Source organism: Mycteria americana, chromosome 2 (assembly GCF_035582795.1).
Source record: "Mycteria americana isolate JAX WOST 10 ecotype Jacksonville Zoo and Gardens chromosome 2, USCA_MyAme_1.0, whole genome shotgun sequence".
Lineage (NCBI taxonomy): Eukaryota > Metazoa > Chordata > Aves > Ciconiiformes > Ciconiidae > Mycteria > Mycteria americana.
In genome coordinates this window covers 73624854-73643157 of record NC_134366.1, presented here as the reverse complement: position 1 = coordinate 73643157, position 18304 = coordinate 73624854, and the positions used below count along the sequence as shown (strand labels likewise).

General features: G+C 43.2%; 1 long non-coding RNA gene across 1 annotated transcript; it reads left to right on the top strand.

Moving 5' to 3' along the window:
- The first annotated feature begins 1017 nt into the window (after nucleotides 1–1017).
- Nucleotides 1018–17557, top strand: LOC142406673 (uncharacterized). Its single transcript, XR_012774656.1, has 3 exons — nucleotides 1018–1124; nucleotides 17143–17307; nucleotides 17456–17557. It is a non-coding gene; the product is annotated as an uncharacterized LOC142406673 (long non-coding RNA).
- Nucleotides 17558–18304: the final 747 nt, after the last annotated feature.

Genomic DNA, 18304 nt, shown 5'->3' with positions numbered 1-18304 from the left:
TCCAGCTCTGTATCATCAGCCCTCCAGCGTCTACCTTTCTGGCTGGCATCCTTTTTCCCATGCAATACCCCTTGCTACACCACAGGTGTAGCGATCTGTCTGCTCAACAGATGTATTCCCTGTTCGCCCCATCGTGGATGCAGCCATAGCCTAGTGACTTCAGAAAGTTCAACCATGTCCTTAGTTTATTCAAGATGTTTTTATGGTAAAGGATAGGTAAAGGAGGTAAAGGACGTGCTGGGCTCAACTTTGGTAGCTCAAGGTTGTGGCCCATGGTGGTGGTAGTGGTATTAATTTTTCACTCCATCCTTTCTGATGTTCAAGACATCCTTCTCCTCATCCAACTGGTGATGAGGTGGTTTCCCCCTCTGCTTTTCAATGATAGCTTGATGCACATCCATCAGCATCATGGCTTCCTTCCCAAAGACAACATGAGGCATCTCGTTCAGAAGGCAGGATCACCTCCAGCTTGAAGAATTACCATTCCTGGTCTTGTGAAAGCTATCTTTTTTCATCCATTGGAATGCAGCCTGCACGTATTCTTTCAACAGCTTTTCCCTCCCAAAGAGATCCTATTTCTGCCTGAAAAATACCACCAAACTAGAACCAGTTGGGAATTTTTCAGACAGCTGCATAGATGTGGCCATTGCAAGTTGCATATCTGAAACTGCAGTCCTGTGCACACTGCATGGCTATGTAATGCAGGCCTTGCCCTGTTTCCAGTGTTCACCACACAGAGCTGACTCACAGCAGGCTCTGTGGGAGGCAGTCTCAAATGCGAGCTGTCTGGAATGCCAGTTATGTGGAGCCTTCATGGAGGTCCCACAGGGGACAGGACGCTCCTGAGGTTTCATCTATTGATGGAGCAGTGGAGGCCCCTCCATGGCTTTGTCACTGGGCGGATGGCGTTGTCTCCTGGATGCCACTAGAGCACTCTGGAGAAGCAGCTGAGGAAATCAGTCCTAGCAAGAATGACACGGGAGAAGCTTAGGTTAAAGAAAAGGAGCAAGCAACAGATTAAGAAGAGATTGCAGCAAATGGTCAATGTGCAAAGCCTCCAAACTGAGATCCAGATGCTGAACTGAGCGGATGAAGTGAGTAAGCAAAGAGGAGAAGGGTCACAGGTAATGAGAGTGGCAAGCATCTGTCTAAATAAGTCTGTTGTCCATTGGTTATTACAAAAACAAACCAAAAAAAAGGGAAGAAAGGTCTGCCCTTCCTTTTATTAATTGCCTTTTCTTCTGCCTCAATATGAAGAATAAATGTATTACCTGTTTTAAAACGTAGAATTACACTGCAGGGAAAAACAAGCGTAAAACCCCTCCTGTGCTAGCACTGCCCACCTCCAATTAGGTAACTTTGCAGTGCAGGGCTGGGCTGGGCTGGGTAGAAAGCTCCTGGGCCAGAGACCTTGACTGGAGGAAAAGCAGTAAGTCCGCAAAGGGTCGAGGGTGCACTTTATGGATAATGTTAAACCAGTCTAAAGGCTTAGTGCCTTCAAAGAGGCTATTACCTTGCTACCTTCCTTTGCGTCCGCAGTGAGCCAGTGCAGGGAGTTACACTAGGGGGAAAGGACTCACCGTTTGAAGGTCTACGTCTCTTCAGAAGTTTGCTCAGCGCCAGGAGTGGGAGGTTGGAGTATTAGGCTGGGGAAACGGGACCCCTGCTTTAGGTGGTGGTCTGTTACTGGAAGAGCTAAACCTGCTGTGCAGATCTGAACTGCCTCTTCAATGTCACGCAAACTCCCAAAGCAGGTTCCTGTAGGAACAGTGGAGGTGTAGCCACCCCCAGGTACCCATCACTCTGAGAGTTTTAGGTTTACTCCCAGAGGGTTGGAGGCTTGTCTTCAAAGCCAAGGCCTGAAGCAGGGCATGTAACTTGGAGAGGAAGAGGAGAAGGGCTCCACAGGAAAGCTGAACACCAGGGGTTAAATGTGGTAATAGAAGCATTTTTAATGTTAAAGTCCTTTTGTGGGTTTCACTGTGTTTACACATGGCTAATTTGTAGCACTTTTTTTTTGCTTGTGAGATATAGATAACTCCAAAACAACCATAAAAGCAGATAAAATAATTTATAGAGAATGTGTGTGTAAATTACATCATTAAAAAATAACCTCAGGGCTTCGTGGTATATAAAATGTTAATTGAATGCTTGTATAAAACTGGCATCTGGTGTCATCAGTGAGACAAGATTATAGACAGTGATGAGACAGTGATGTTACTAATGCTACTGACATGTAAGAAGAAGCAGCAGGAGTTCTTCCCTTTTGTGTCATCAAAATCTAAGCACATGGTTAAAGCCAGAGGAGAGTGTGTGTGACAGGGAAGAGCACAAGAGAATGGTGATTTTCTGTAATATTTCCTATGCTGAGTTTTTCCCTTTTATTTTCCTGCAAAGAGGTTGGTTTGTTTAGCCTTGAGGCTGAAATTGGCTGTAATTTCCATGGCCAGCAAATTTTGCGTGTGTGGTACAAGCAGTAATATTTTCCCAAAAATATGCTCACCAGGCTTCTGAATACAGGAATTCAGAGGCGCTAATTTCTAGGACGTGTAGTGATCGTGTAAGTGGAATCAGTATTCAAAATTCAGTTAAGAGTGAATACGGCATCACCCTGCAGCCCGTATGAGAAAACCCCAGTATTTCGTGTTATATGTACAGGCAGCCTAACGCTATCAGAAGAGATTCCTCAAGCGCACGCAGTAGGTAGGACTCAACCTGAGCTTCAGGTGTCTTTTAAATGAACTGTTGTTTCTGAGCCGTAATGCGTGACCCCCCCAAGGGTGTCTTCTGCTTTAAGTGCCTTGCTGCCTGGCAGTAAAGGAGGAGGGAGCAGCCTTGCTGAGGACGGGAGGTTAAGGAGTAACCTGATTGGGGAAGAAGCCAAACTAAACAGAGGTTTAGATCTATAGCTGAAAATAGTCTAACTTACCATTTTCCTCTGCCAGTGGCTGACACACCACATTTTTTGTTCTTTAAAACCACAGTGAACCATTCCCAAAAAAGGAAGCGTAACCTCTGTTTTCTACACTTCTGTCCTTGCCCTCATCTGGGGAAAACCTTTTCTTGCTGTATTTCTCATGACACATTTGACTGGAGGGTTTCTTCACAGCGTTTCTGCTGGGGGCTGTTTGTTTTATCTTGCATTTTGCAGTAGATAACAGACCTGTATGCTGCATAGATTAAAGCTGGCAAATTTTGCCACTGATTTCTTTAGGTACAGATAAAATGCTTTCGTCTCCCTCTCACACCTATACTTAGAGCAAAATTTTAAACTGCCTGTTAATGGGAATGCTGAGTGATTTCTCTGTTTCCTTTGGTTCTCAGCTAGCCACGTGTGCACACTAATGAGACACACTAATATTAAAAGTGGAATTTGGAGCGGAGCAGGGGCCAGCCCAATAAGCCTGCTGTTAGTTCAGGCTCTGCGGTGATGTTGCTGCACCTGGGGGCAGGAAGGGCAGAAGCTGGGCGTTGGGCCTGAGGGACAGAAAAAGAAATCAGCCGTGGGCAGGCAGAGAGGCAGGATCTCGGTTGCTGAGGGCTGGAGGCAAAAAGCAGCTTCTGAAGGAGTGTTGGGAGCAGAAGGGTGTGCAAAAAACAGGCTGTGGAAATTTTGTTTCAGTAGGTAGCTGCACTGCAATGAGAGGATGAGTGATTTTGGAGTGAAAGGTTCTTTATACCTAAGAGTAGATAACATTTTATAGATAGAGAATTCTATCTATTTTATAGAATTCTATAAAAAATTCTATAAAGAATTCTATAGAGAATATCTCTATTTTATAGATAGAGAATATCTATATAAATAAATAAATAAATAAAAGGTTGCCTTAATTTGGAAGCCTCCTCCAGAAAGACAAAGCAATCCATTTTTCTTCTTCTTCTAGTACAGCCAAGATTTTATGCTGACCAAGCTCTCACTTCAAAGCTGGCCCTTCTCTAAGCAGGGGGCTGGGCCCGCTGACCTTGGGAGGTCCCTCCAAACCTGAGTGTTCGGTAATTCCGTGATTTTGAGCACCGAAAGTGAAATCTCTGCTCCATTCACCCCTGATGTCAGCAAAGCTGGAATCTTACCCTGAAAGAGTGCTGATTGTAGTAAGTCATGGCCAACAGAGGAAAGCAATTTAGATGTGAAAAGCTCTATATGTTCCAGGTTTGAATTTGATGGATGTCATCTACAGTAGCTTGTTTGCCATGTTAGAGCCATTGACCCCTGTGAAATAGATGGATGATGTATATACCTGCTTCTCACTGAACAGAAGTCCTTACCAAATAGCACTCATTTAGAAATTGGTTGGTAACTCACCAGCAGAGCTAAGGATTTGAGTTGTCGTAGTGACATGGTGGCCTCACCACTTGCTTGTATTTCTTCCTACTATGTGCAAGTGTAAAGAATGCATTAAAGAGCTAGATTATCGCTGTTAACGGATTTCACTCACTCCAGGCCAGGCAGGCGAGCAGGCTGGAGCTAGCTATGTCTGTTCAGTGCTGTTGTGGTTTAACCCCAGCCGGCAGCGAAGCCCCACACAACCGCTCGCTCCCCCCCCAGTGGGATGGGGGAGAGAATCAGGAGAGTAAAAATGAGAAAACTCCTGGGTTGAGATAAAGACAGTTTAATAGGGAAAGCAAAAGCCACGCACGCAAGCAAAGCAAAACAAGGAATTCATTCACCACTTCCCATGGGCAGGCAGGTGTTCAGCCATCTCCAGGAAAGCAGGGCTCCATCACGCGTAACGGTTACTTGGGAAGACAAACGCCATCACTCCAAACATCCCCCCTTCCTTCTTCTTCCCCCAGCTGTATATGCTGAGCATGATGCCATATGGTATGGGATATCCCTTTGGTCAGTTGGGGTCACCTGTCCCAGCTGTGTCCCCTCCCAGCTTCTTGTGCCCCCCCAGCCTCCTCGCTGGTGGGGTGGGGTGAGGAGCCGAAAAGGCCTTGACTCTGTGTGAGCACTGCTCAGCAGTGACGAAAACATCCCTGTGTTATCAACACTGTTTCCAGCACAAATCCAAAACACAGCCCCATACCAGCTGCTATGGAGATATTTAACTCTACCCCAGCCAAAACCAGCACAAGTGTATAAAGAGAGAGGTTTGGTCTCAAGAACTGTAAGTCTGGTGCTGTCATGAGCATCAAATCCATACAAGTGTGAGAGAAAAAGGCTGCTGGAAGAGATCAGTCGTTCTCCAGAAGGGCCACTGGCTTGGACTGGAAAACCCTATCAAAGGCAGAACATATAATCTGCAGATGTGAAAAGCTATGGAACAGCTCTAAACCTATGATGAATTAGAGACTTGGTGGATGCCAGAGTCTCTGAAAAATTACTTGCAAATGCTAAATTTCACTATCCCTCTCTCACTAAGTGATTGGGTTTTTATTGTGCCTTCTGTAAGAAGATCATGAGTTGTAGCTACCCAGAATAGTTTGTTTCCCTGAAGTTATTTAATTCCAATTATTTCTCCTCAATCACATTCAGAAGAGACTTCATAGAGGGAGGACTAGCAAAACTCTGGAAAACAGATCTGAACAGCTGTACCTCATCACTTTGTGAAAGATTAGGAAGGGATGAAACCTCAGGCTTTTGGCTGAAGTTGGCCAAAGTAAATACAAAGTGGAATCTTTAGTCGTTATGATGAAACTAAAAGTAGCAAACAAATAAAGCCATCGAATATATTCAATCACAGGTTGCATGGGATATTTGCCTTTCCTAAGCTTGATTGGGTTAAGCCAGACCACCATCTTTTTTGGGCAAATAAGATCCTTTATTTCATCAGTAGTCCTGACATCAGTGGGATTATTTATATAAAAAATTATTCTTTAATGTGAGCGAAAGTATTACAATCTAGTCCTATGTTTGGATGTTATATCCCCATTTATTTTTCTTGTCCATTTAGACTTGGAGCTCCCTGGAAAAGAAGGACCTCTTCATATGTACAAAGTACAATTGGTTGTGATTCCCCCACAGTCATATGTCACTTATACTAAAGAGCTTAAATGTCAAAAGGAAACATTTTGACCTTTATAAGAATATTCATTTTTATATCATTTCCTCTGAATTTAGACAAAAGGGATACATTCCCATGAAATATTTTAATTGTGCCCAAATTAGTATTTCCCATTTGGCCAGCTCTACTCTAAAGAGACTTGGTGAAGGCAAAGTCACTGGCAATAAGCAGAACCGTGGGTCTGATGTTTCTTACTGACCTTTCTATCTTAAATTAAAGGTTATTCCATGTTATGTCTGTTGGAGTTTCTACATACTATTCACTTTAAGGAGGAGTAAATTTGAATAATATAGGAAAAAGTGGCATGTGGATGGATCCTTGTTAAAAGGCAAGAAAGTAAGTGTCATAGGCCTGTGACAAGTTCATTTTGAAAAGGAGTGGGAGAGGTTGTGGGGGAAAGGTTATGCTATGGAAAATATCTCTTCAGCTGAGATCGCAGTGAGCTTGCCCAGGGTTTTGAGGGAATTTCTATACTCCAGATTGCTTTCACTGCTGAAGCTGAAGTAGTGGGAGTAGCCTCCTGTCAGGTTCTTGGCTGGACAGATGTACCTGGAGCTCCAAGGTGCCACAGCCCCCAGCTAGCTTGGGTACAGCTGTTCTCAGCTGCAGCTCACAAGCACTGCTGTGGACCAGCTGGAGTGGTCTTAAGAAGACCTTAAGAAGGTGGCAAGGGCAGCCCCAGTGCAAACACCCGAGGGGTTGAGCACTGCAAGGCGTGGAGCACCATTAGCTTTCTCCATTGAGTCTTGACTTGGAACAGCCTGGGGACCTTTGCTTTCTGCAGCATCGACAGGCTGTGAGAGTAAACACTGCTTTGGCAAAGGCAAACCTCTCTAATGGGGCTAGTGAGGCAACCTAGGTGTTACTCATTTTGTGAAATGTATGCAAATGTTTAAGTTGTCGTTCTCAGACTGCTAGGAGCATTAAAAGTCAGACCAGTTATTTAATCAAAAGCTTTACTATTGACAGTGAGCAGGACAACATTCTTTTTTTTTTCCAGTAAAGCTGTAGTTAGTAATAAATAGCTAGGTTTTGAATACTTTTTTTTGTTGCTATATACATGCCACTTCACAGTACAGTTCTTTGTTGCTCAATAAAATTTCCTGAAGTATTTATGTACCACCACTTTTAAATTGCTGCTACATTCCTCCTAGAGTGATGAATGCATTTACTGAGGACTATGAATTTCTTCATAGAATCATAGAACCCATTTGGGTTGGAAGGGACCTTTAAAGGTCATCTAGTCCAACCGCCCTGCAATGAGCAGGGACATCTTGCTCAGAGCCCCATCCAACCTGACCTTGAATGTTTCCAGGGATGGGGCATCTACCACCTCTCTGGGCAACCTGTTCCAGTGTTTCACCACCCTCAGTGTAAAAAATTTCTTTCTTAAATCCAGTCTAAATCTGCCCTCCCTTAGTTTAAAACCATTACTCCTTGTCCTGTCACAACAGGCCTTGCTAAAAAGTCTGTCCCCGTCTTTCCTATAGGCCCCCTTTAAGTACTGGAAGGCTGCTGTAAGGTCTCCCCAGAGCCTTCTCTTCTCCAGGCTGAACACACCAACTCTCACAGCCTTTCCTCATAGGAGAGCTGTTCCATCCCTCTGACCATTTTTGTGGCCCTCCTCTGGACCCGCACCAACAGCTCCATGTCTTTCCTGTACTGAGGACTCCATAGCTGGACGCAGTACTCCAGGTGGGGTCTCATGAGAGTGGAGTAGAGGGGCAGAATCACCTCCTCGACCTGCTGGCCACGCTTCTTTTGATGCAGCCCAGGATACAGTTGGCCTTCTGGGCTGCAAGCACCCATTGCTGGCTCACGTCCAGCTTTTCATCCACCAGTACCCCAAGTCCTTCTCAGCAGGGCTGCTCTCAATCCCTTCATCCCCCAGCCTCTGTTGATACTAGGGGTTGCCCCGACCCAGGTGCAGGACCTTGCACTTGGCCTTGTTGAACCTCATGAGGTTCTTGTCTCATTGAATTGCAGTACCTACAGCTGTTCCTGTTCTCCTTGTATTTGCGTGTTCCCTTTGGTAGGCATGTGTACTAGAGTTATGACCACCTCACTGCACGCTGGCTATTATGAAGCTGCTGTTGACTGATTCTCCAAGAAATGCCATCAGATGGATTTCTCCGTATCTTATGTTTCATTTTTAGAAGCACACAGGGAAAAGGAAAACAAAGTGTGTTCTTTTTACTATTCAAATTTGATCACACTGCTTGGGAACAATGCATGTCAGCTCCAGGCTTAAAGTGCTAAATAACGTTGTTTCATAAACACACAGCTATTTTGTCCAAACAAACTGCTTCATCAAAATGTTGAAACATGTATTGTACCACTGGGACACTTCTGCCATAGACAGTTTTATTCCTCTCTTCTCTTACTTGTACTTTAGGAAAAAAAAAAGCAACAATACAATCACTTTTATTTTTATTACTCAAATATTTGTTCTGGAGCCTGGAGAAGAGAAATAGTTATTATACATTATGTAAATGATATCTTTAAAGAAAGCAGCCTTACAAACAGCGCTGCATTAACCCTTCAGCAACACCTAGCACCTCATTCGTCTTTGGCTGTTGACAAACAAGGCCAATTAACATCAGCAAGATAATTAACTACAGCTCCAGGTAGTATTTGCATACAGTCTATTGCTGTTTGGAAGCCGTCTCTTCTCCTTACCTCCTTGCAGCTTGAAGGTGCTAATTTTAACACCTACAAAGTATGGAGTTTGGATTTGGTTGAGAAGACGTGAGACTGCTTTTTTTTTCCTTATTATTAAAAAACATTAGATGAATAATTATAATAGTGAAGTGACTTCAACCTTCTGCTAGATTTTTTTTCCCCAAATCATTTGCACATTTTGGGATGCTTTTTTTAATTCCTTATCTTCCATATGGCAAATTATTCTTTTTGAATGCCTTATACTTAGCATGAGAACACTTTGGGGATGGACTTAACTGGTGGTCCAAAACCAGGGCAATTATGTTTGTTGCCAAGGAAAGAAGAATATTATTCCTGGAGACACAGCAGGCATTTTATTAAATGATTGTACCAGCTGGAAACAAATTATTGCCTTTATTTTAAACTACCATTTAGAAGCCTAATGCTTTTATTTCAATGGGAAACAAATTTTTACGAAGATTACAGCTCACTTGTTCTTGTGATTTTTACTGGCGTATGCTAGGTTCATATAATTATCCATGATAGTGTTATTTGCCTTGGTTTTGATGAGGCTGTTATTACCTGCAAGTCAAAAGTTGATCCTACTGTTATTTCCCTTCTGTCTGGTACCCCAACTAATTTTGGAGTGAGGAAGAGCATATGCAGCAGGTGGGCTGTGTTTCTAATAATTAGTTTTCTTAAACATGTCATAAAGAGCCTTGCCAAGAAAATATCATTGTAGCATTTTGAGCCCAGCTGGCACTGTATGGGAGCCTGAAGAGGGGAGGAGAGACAGCAGATTGAGCCATGTTCATCTGTGGAGTCTCTCAGCCAAATTCACCTACAGGTGAATTTGGCTCTCCCTGTGCTCTAGAAAATGTTTTTGCCTGGATTTTGTGGAAGGAAACAGAGGTAGTTCTTGCGCGCAACTTGCATTGTGAACGTGCACATTCATTTTTTCCCTCTGAATGAAGTCCTTAGGACACTATCAAGCATAGTTTCAGTTGAACAAGGAGCTCTTGAGGTTGAGAGGAACTGCACAGCTCCGTTCCCTGGCTCGGTTTCTAGAGTGTATGGGCACCCAGAATGAGAACACACTGATGGACAGCAAAGTCTGAACAAAGGCTCTCTAAGCCTTCCTTTGCCAGCTTTCCAAGCCAGAAATCGATAAGAGATGGTTAAGAGCAATAGCAGTAGGGGTGCAGTATGGGTCTGTGTTTTGGCAGTAAGTCTGATTTCACGGTCTCTAGATCAAAAATGCCTCAGCCATGTAATGCAGAGTGCTGACATGGTATGAACTCACACTAGCACTTCAAATCTGTTCCAAAATGTTGAGGGGTTAGTGTTTCGACTGCTTGCCTAACTATCAGATCAAGTCGTTGTCTGTCTTCCTGCAGCAAGCATAAACTCCACGTGCTTTGGCTAATCAAATGGAAATATGAGCTTGGGCCCGTTCCTGAACTGAATTAAATTTGTATTGCTGAATTAAATTTGTCAGGCAGTGCACTGGCTGTGCAGTACCAGTGCGAGTGTTCCCTCCCTTTTCCCGGAGAAAAGGGAAAGCAGCAAGGCTGGAGTGGTTTTCCTTAGCACTTTTCCAAAGATTGCTGAACTGTTTTGGCTGGACCACTCAAATAAATTCACTTTTATGAAGCATGGAAAAGTTCAGTAAGGTTACATGCGTTTGAAAAAAGCCAGGTAATCCTATCAGCCCTGTGTGCTATATAACAAGTCAGTCCCAGAATATATATTGCTCTTCAGGTAGCCATGATTAGCAGATGAGTGGTATGGCGCTCAGCTTATTTTAAAACTTCGTGCTAAGTAAACTCTGTCATACAAGTGAGCTTCTTTTCTCCAAATTAAATATGACTATTTGGTGGGAAAAAAGAATCTGTTTTTTAAGGGTTTTAGACTTTTCTTGGTCTTTGTCGAAGAAATCACATTAAGGACCTCCTCTACCTCTTTGTGGCATTGCTTTGATGGGAGCTCGATGTAGAAAATGCTAATGTCCCCAGTAAAAGCATCTTTTATATCTGATGTGCCATATGTGCAAAATACCTATAATTTCTGTAGCATAGTGCTATAGTCTCCTGACAGCCTCTGAAAAAAAGAATGGATGTTGCCCTTTCCTACCCAGTAGGGTAATGCTGAAAATGTTGCCAGGATGCAGCCACCTACCTCAAACTATTGCTAGAGGCACTTTAGCAGCAAGGCCCATTTGTGCAGTAAAAGCTCTGTGATGAATTTAATACACATGAAGCACTGACTTCCCTAGGGAAAGCAGAAATAGGATCAGAGAAGATAATCAGAGGGTCTGAAGGCTTCAGGAGGACAAACAGGTGTTGTCTGTGCCGTGTTGCCTCCCACTTTGCATCTTAGTCTGGAGGATACATTATTTTCTTCTTTGACATTCAGGACTTTTGCTTCAGGAAGATTCTTTTTTTTTTCTTGTGAAGTCTGAGTCCTGATGCATGAGCTAAAAGCCATCTGTGTGCTTTTTTTTTTTTTCTTTTTGGGTGTTACTGTTCCAACTGACTCTCTGCAGTCCATGGTTAGGAAAAGGCTGAACAAGAAAGTAAAAAAATGAAAATACCCTTTGGGGAAAGGAACATGCAGTCAGTCACCTCAAGGTCATTTAAAGTACAATGGGCTTATGCACTGGTGCAGGTTGAACTGATTTGTTTCATTAATCAAAACTCATACTCTGTTTGCAAAGAATAATTGACATTAGCAGAGCTGTGTTACTTGGGAATCCAATGTTAACCTCTCTGTTTAATTGAGTTTTAAAGTCAGAAAATAAGCCTTTGCTTATTCAGTAGCAACAGTGTCTCTTTTATTAATAAAGCAAACCTTTTGTCATGCTATATAGGACAAATTTTGTATTTTTAGCAATGAAATAAATACCAAGTTATTGTGACTGTGATTTGGTAGGTGATAATGTCAGATTCTGAAGTGGAGCTGCACTCTGAGGAGATCCTTGTGCACGTTAGTGAGGGGAACCAGAAAGAAAAATTTCAAACCCTAGCACAATATTTTCCCCCCAAACGGTACGTTTTTGTTGGGGGGAAGGTGGCGAGGAGCTGGAAAAGAGAGGATTCAGGATTGGGAGGATGTGTTGGGGAGAGGAATGTGTTAAGCACTGGCTAAAACTGGAAAATTGAAGGCAAGAAAAAGAGTTGTATTGGTATGTATTTAAAGGAAATTAGGGATGATTACATTTTCCTCTATTAAGATAAATGCAAAAAATATTTGATAATGATCTAACAATTGCATGTTGTGGCTGCTGCTTATCCTGCAGATTTGTTACTACCAATGCTCTCCCCAGGCGTCTGTATTTACCAGTGTTTCTGCAAATGTGCAAGTAGCAGCTCATTGGGTGAGCTTTGTGGTTTGTTTGCTCAATGCCGAGTACAATATGGCTTTGATCTATGAGGCGTCCATAAATATTGCTGCAACCCACATGGCTGTGATGTCCTAGTCCCCTCTTTCTGTCTTCCTGATGCTAAGTATTATCTGTCCCCTGGGGAAATCCTGGTGAAATCAATGGATCTACAGAGGTATTGCTCAGTTTAACTAAGATGGCAAAAGCATCTTTTCCTAAATTTCATTCTTAATTAAAGACATCTCCTACAGCAGAAGTGCCTTGTTTATGTCCTATGTGATCACTCTGGCCTACTAGGGTAATTTATTCCTCCCCTTCTTTCCATAGTCTGATTAAATGGATTGTTTTAGTGAAAGTGAGCACCTCTCTCTAACCACCATCCTCCTCCTGGGGACTCCTTCCCTCATTGCTTGAGGGACATTCAGCCAGTCACGCTGGGCTGAAGTGGGCTTAGGACAGGTCCCAGCTGAAAGGAGGCAATTCATGTTCTGCATGTAGATCTCAGAAGCAACTGCAAAGGTGGTGGCTAAAAAAAAGAGCATGAATTGCTCTTTTGCTTACAGCAGCTGAGTCCTTCCCCTTGTTCTTGGGCAACTTCTGGGTAAGGAGCTGGCTGCCCTACAGTTTCCACACGCATGTGCTTGTTTGGACTTTCCGACCAAGGCTGGTGACCTGGTGGATGTTCAGAAAAGCTACAGCAGGCAGGTGGAAGGGTTTCATCATGGCATGGGAAAAGGGCTGTGGCACTGTTCTTCTCCGTGTTCTCAGTAGAAGTAAGGGACCTGTCGAGAATTAAACAGCTTAGTACTACCATCCTACAGGGAGAGTTGTTTTGGCATGATAATTGGCCTCAGGAATTAGGTTGCTGAGAGAATCTTCTAGCAGGAGAGTTGGTCCCAAATGAGTAGGGTAGCGGTGTCCCTTCTGCACAGCACTGTAAAAACAGAGGGCCACACAGCCATGCTCTGGCACATCTTGCTGTCTACTTAGTCAAGGAGTCCCACAACAAAGGAAGGACTTTTTCCTCCTCTAATTCTGTTAACTTCTATTGCTTCCATTCCCCATTTTCAGCTGCCCATCTTGCCATGGTCCCCCAGTTTTTAATTTTCCTGAGTAAACACACCCTTTCAAATGGAGTTTGCTTGTCTGCTCTTTGACCCAGCTGGTTTTTAGTAAGTTTTGTAGCTAAAAATTCTTAACTACTACCTGGTACTTTTTGGTTCTCCTCCTCACAGATTGTATCAGCCAGGAAAAGCAATGCTTGCTCTTTCTAACTGTAGCAGTTGTGTTGCCCTGACAGAACACATTTTGACTGAAAGTGCTAATAATATATTGCTTCTCCTGCTACTGCTCTGCATTTTTCCAGTACTGCAGACATTTTTACTGAAAGCTTAACCAACATCTCCTCCGCTGTTTGCTGTGTCAGGTCAGGGTGCCACCAATAATTTCAATGTAGCTTTGGCATTTTTCCAGTATTAGCTGCCTGTTCACTTCAGGATTCAGCCTCAGCAGCTCTGCATTGTTGACCTCTGAAGCTATTGATTTCTGTAGCTGGAATACATTCAAGTCGCTGAAGGAAAAACCCACTTTGCATATCAGCAAAAAATGTTTGGTCCTTCTGTAAGCTGCATTTTTAATTTTGGGGTTTACTGCAGGAAAATGTCATAAACAGTGTTTGTTTATTAATAGCATCTTCTTCATTATTTGCTATCCAGATACTTAATAAAAAGTAAATATCAAGATCTTTTTTTTTACAGATGATAAACTTAGGCACAAATCTGTTCATCCAGTGGCGGAGTTCAGTGAGGTTTTACAGAACCTCCTGATTTTCATCCTTCTCCACATCAGATAGATGCATTCCTCACATCTGGGGGGATAATCAGGGGCATCTGGAAAAGCTTGTGCAAAAGAGCAGTGTGCTTACCCTCTCTCCCACCCTACCCTAAACGGGAGAGGACATACTTCTCCAAGCAGTACTAAGAAGAAAAGTGCCTCTTTCTTTGGGAACACAGGAGTTCTTTTGTCACCAAACTTCAGTTGTTCTTGTGTTCTAGCCTTTTCTTTTCTTACTTACTTTTAATGGTATCTAGCCAATGAGTGCTGTTTCTCATGTTTGGAAAATATAATTAAAGACACCTGTACATCATAGATAGTTGTGGAGGGTTGACCCTGGCTGGACACCAGGTGCCCACCAAAGCTGCTCTATCACTCCCCTCCTCAGCTGGACAGGGGAGAGAAAATATAACGAAAGGCTTGTGGGTTGAGATAAGGACAGGGAGACCACTCAGCAACTACCGTCACAGGCAAAACAGACTCAACTTGGGGAAATTAATCTAATTTATTACCAATCAAATCAGAGTAGGGTTATCAGAAATAAAACCTAAATCTTAAAACACCTTCCCCCCACCCCTCCTTTCTTCCCGGGCTTAACTTCACTTAACTTCACTCCTGATTTCTCTACCTCTTCCCCCCAGCAGCGCAGGGGGACGGGGAATGGGGTTGCGGTCAGTTCAGCACACGTTGTCTCTGCCGCTCCTTCCTCCTCAGGGGGAGGACTCCACACTCTTCCCCTGCTCCAGCGTGGGGTCCCTCCCACAGCAGACAGTTCTCCATGAACTTCTCCAGCGTGAGTTCTTCCCACGGGCTGCAGTCCTCCATGAACTTCTCCAACGTGAGTCCTTCCCATGGGCTGCAGTTCTTCATGAACTGCTCCAGCGTGGGTCCTTTCCATGGGGTGCAGTCCTTCAGGAACAGACTGCTCCAGCGTGGGTCCCCCACGGGCTCACAAGTCCTGCCAGCAAACCTGCTCCAGCGTGGGCTCCTCTCTCCACAGGTCCACAGGTCCTGCCAGGAGCCTGCTCCAGCACGGGCTTCCCACGGGGTCACAGCCTCCTTCGGGCATCCACCTGCTCCCGGCCTGGGGTCCTCCACAGGCTGCAGGTGGATATCTGCTCCACCATGGACCTCCATGGGCTGCAGGGGACAGCCTGCCTCACCATGGTCTTCACCATGGGCTGCAGGGGAATCTCTGCTCCTCCTCCCCTCCTTCTGCTCTGACCTGGGTGTCTGCAGAGTTGTTTCTCTCACATATTCTCCCTCCGCTCTCCTGGCTGCTGTCCTGCAGCAGTTTTTTTCCCCCTTCTTAATTACGTTATCCCAGAGGCGCTACCACCATCACTGATGGGCTCAGCCTTGGCCAGCGGTGGGTCCATCTTGGGGCCGGCTGGCATTGGCTCTATCGGACATAGGGGAAGCTTCTAGCAGCTTCTCACAGAAGCCACCCCTGTAGCCCCCCTGCTACCAAAACCTTGCCACGCAAACTCAATACATTAGTATAGAATCATTTCCATCATTCTTTGCATATTATGGATTGTTGATGAATTCTCAGCAGTGATTTGGCTCAGGAGGAGCAAAATGTGTCTGATTTCACTGGCCTTCTCATTTGCACCAAGTCTGCTTCACACTGTTCTGCTAAAAGGGGCCTTAAATTAACAGCAAAATTTGTTTACTACCACTACGGCCTCCTGTCATGGCCTAAGGAGATCTAGCATCAATATATTTGCTGATTGTGTTTGGACAGGGTGGATTTGTGACATTGGCCACCATAAAGGTGGCCACTACTTAGGCCACCATAAAAAGGGGGAGAGGTTATACTCCACGCCTGTATCTTTCTTTGGAGCAGTTTTGTTTATCTTGGTTGTCTGGGTTTTGGTGGGTTTTTTTTAAGTTTCTCAGTTATGTGGTTTTGTGGGGCAGCTTCAATGGCTGTGGTCTCAGAAGTCTGAGAAAAATGGGCAGCTGCTGATCTTGCAGTTGTATGTTTGTCTGTGTACCTGTAGAATGAAGGGCAATATTATTTCTTGAAGTATTCCCATCAGCTGAAACACAAAGTTTGCTTTTATGAAAACTGCAAATATGAAATCTAAATGTGTATTTTAGTCTTTAAAAAAATACTTATTGCTGCCAAACCAAGCTATAAATTTTATTTTGTCTAAACCAAATGAAAGGTTCAATCTTCCCAACATGAGGCATTATGCTTTTTAATTCTCTTCTGAGACTTGAAGGCTCATACAACTAGTTTAATTCCTCCCTCTGGAGCTTGTTATCCATCAGTTAAATAGGTTAATACAAACTGCTATTTCCTGATCCTGCTCTTTACTAGTTTTCTTTTTTAATTAACTAAATCTTTTTATTCTCTTTCATTTATTTTTTCTTACTCTACCCACCTTTCCCACAGAAATGATTCTTTTTTTGATCAAGAAATAGTCTTAGTTTTGTGATATAAAGACTAACTGATCGTTTTCATAATTATTATACAAAGTGCATTTGTGTGGAGGGGGGAGTGAGAGAGTCTTTTATTTTCTATCAAGTGCCTTGTGTCTTATTTGTGGACTTGCACACTGTTTTTTTCATATACTTTATCATCAGGTGCTTCTTGGGGGTTCAGATGGAGAGACTGTGTCTATTGTAGTTGTGCCAGCTTCCCTGCTAAACGTTTGGCAGAGAAAGGTGTAAAACCCTATTCATGGACAGTGAAAATCAAGACCTAAAAGCAAATTCCCCTAGTGACCAGATTTTACATTTCCTGCCCATCCCACTGCTTTTCTCTCATCATGAAGTCTGACTTCCTAAGCAAAATTCATTTTACTGAAGAAGCAGAGTAGAGAAACATTGTAGAGAAAATGGTATTTTTTAAAGTTTTCCTACCTAATAAGGAGCTTGGTTTATAAGGATGTTTATTCTAATTTGATATGGTCAAGCACTGAATGGCTAACTTGGAAATCAGAAAAACAAGTCAGGCATTAGTCTCCACACAGTCACCTCAGCTTTATGTATCTACCCTGGTCGGTGCAGCTCTGTCCTTCCAGGTCTTTGGTTCATTGCTATAGAGACAGAGCAGGAGCCACGTCCTCTATAAGCTGATTATTATGTTTTTTTCCACTGAGAGTATGTTTACAGACATCCACATAAACACACAGAATTTGCATTTTTTTCTTCCCATGAATCTCTGTTCACTGTCTCTGGCAACTGTGAAAGCTCTTTGCTGTTTTTTCCTTGCTCTTAATTCACGGTCGAACGTCTGACTTTCAGGTGTCACCCATTTCCTTGTTGTTGGCAATGCAGGCTTACCTTTGGAATCGCTACTTATAAAAGATCAACATGAAGGTTTTTGTTCCAGTGGCATAAAACTTCCTCCCATCCACGTTGAAAATCATGTTGCTTTTTCAAGAGCTCTGCATGTATGCAAGTAAAAAGGTGAGGACTGCTTACAAGGTGTACCTTTCAAAAGTCAACAAAATGGGGCATTAAAATCAGTCCCAACACCCTGAGTTTTAAGAAATTATTTCCTACTGAACTGATTGGGAATCTGCAGAGAATAATTTTGCTCGTGTGTCCCACCCAGCTTTTCAGACAGACTAAAGAAGACTCCCTTGATCAGTGTGCCACCCTTCACGGTGAGTTCAGCAGAGCAGGGGATGCCATTGACACCACAGACACGGGAGAATTCTTGGTGCTGTACGTGCTCGGGTGTTTGCAGAATGGGGTTCAGCTCAGTAAATCTTTCAATGTATTTATTTTCACTGTGAACTGTACTTTTGCTATATTGTTCGCAAGGTGGGTCATGTTTCAGCAACCAGACTAGCAATGATGAGCCATTGGCATCAGGGCCGAGTTTGGCACCGGTGGAGGCTGAGACTGACACCTGTGATTTACAGCCCTTTTTGAAATAAATTTGTCACCAGATGCCAAAACCAATCACTAGCACTGCTTCAAACTTCAGATTCTGGTTCTTTGATATGTATTTTTGTACTGGAGATGCTGATTTGTTTTGCTTAGTTTGGTTTTAAAATAAACCATTTTCTGGTATGTGGAAATAGAATACAATATGTATTCGATCTCTTTGGCCAAAAGCAGCTGGAATTGCTTTGCGTTGCTTCTGACCAGCACCAAAAAGAGCTAAACAAAGACATAGTTGTAAACAAAAAAGAAAGCAAAAGGTTTGGCAGCTGGGTTGGGACCTGTGTGTCAACATGAATGAACACTTGTAAAGGTAGTGGTTTTATAAAATCCAACCTTTTTTTTTTTTTTTAATAAAATCTAACCAGCTAATAAAATCTAAGCTGTGTGGCTATGCAAAAACTACTCCAAACGAGTATGTTTCCCCCTGCTTCTAAAATCAAGTGTATATGGGAGTTGCTGTTTTTAGGTTTAATCTTAAAAAGAAATAGGTTTCTCTTTAAAAAATGTTTTG